This window comes from Trichechus manatus, unplaced genomic scaffold, assembly GCF_000243295.1.
Source record: "Trichechus manatus latirostris isolate Lorelei unplaced genomic scaffold, TriManLat1.0 scaffold00058, whole genome shotgun sequence".
NCBI lineage: Eukaryota > Metazoa > Chordata > Mammalia > Sirenia > Trichechidae > Trichechus > Trichechus manatus.
Genome location: NW_004443994.1, coordinates 4,811,940 through 4,812,955, shown reverse-complemented (window position 1 = coordinate 4,812,955; position 1,016 = coordinate 4,811,940). Strand labels below are relative to the sequence as shown.

The 1,016-nt window shown below is 43.2% G+C and overlaps 1 pseudogene; it reads left to right on the top strand.

Moving 5' to 3' along the window:
• The first annotated feature begins 240 nt into the window (after window positions 1-240).
• On the top strand, window positions 241-776 carry LOC101356223 (derlin-2-like; annotated as a pseudogene).
• The last annotated feature ends 240 nt before the right edge of the window (window positions 777-1,016 follow it).

Below are 1,016 nucleotides of genomic sequence, written 5' to 3'. Positions count from 1 at the left end.
TTTGATTTTTTTTTCTTCCTGTCACAAGTCCCCTGCATCAGATGAATTGCAGGAACTGCCTTCTTCCATAACATCTTTCAAACTTATCATCTCCTTTTCATTGTTACACTGGTTTAGGCCTTCACTGGGACCACTATTTCTGTCTGGAACATTACACTAGCCGTCTAACTGCAGTCTCCAGCTTGTACCAACTTTTCTTCATTCCAATACATCTTTAAGTTGCTGGCAGGCCCCACTGGGATGCACTGGCAGAAGGAAAAGTGTGGGGCAGATGGTGGTGGGGAACTGGGGAAGGTGGCTTACCAGAGCCTCCGGCTGGAGTACCAGTCAGCCACACCTATACCACTGCCTGCATCCTCACCACCACCACTGTGCAGCTGGAATTGTTCACGTCTTTTCAGTTGTGCTTCAGTCCTGAATTAATCTTTAAACACTTTCACATATGGAGGTTCATCACTAGTTTCCAATTTGGATGGCCAATTGGATTCAATTTTTTACTTAACATGACTTTTCTCATTTTGGTTTGTTTGTGAACTTAGTTCTCTTAGATCAGGCCTGAATAATAATGCTTGTCTACATGTGCAGCGGAAGGAACCCATATGCCCACATGAATTTCTGCAACCTTTTCAAGTTCCAGGCCCCCTTTCTGCCTTGGGTGCTCATGGGCTTTTCCTTGTTATTGGGGAACTCACTCATTGTGGGCCTCTTGGGTATTGCACTTGTATCTTATATTTTTTTCTTGGAAGATGTATTTCCCAATCATCCTGGTGGAATAAGAATTCTGAAAACACCATCTATTTTGAAGGTTATTTTGATGACCAAGCCTGTATTTGGAGGCACCTCTGGATGGGTTCAGACTGCCAACCTTTTGGTTAGTAGCTCAGCATTTAACTCTCTACCCACCCAGGGACTCCTAATCATTATGGGTATTGCAGTTGGTTGCATATATTTTTTCTTGAAAGATGTCTTTTCCAATCAGCCTGGTGGAATAAGAGTTCTGAAACCACCGTCTATTT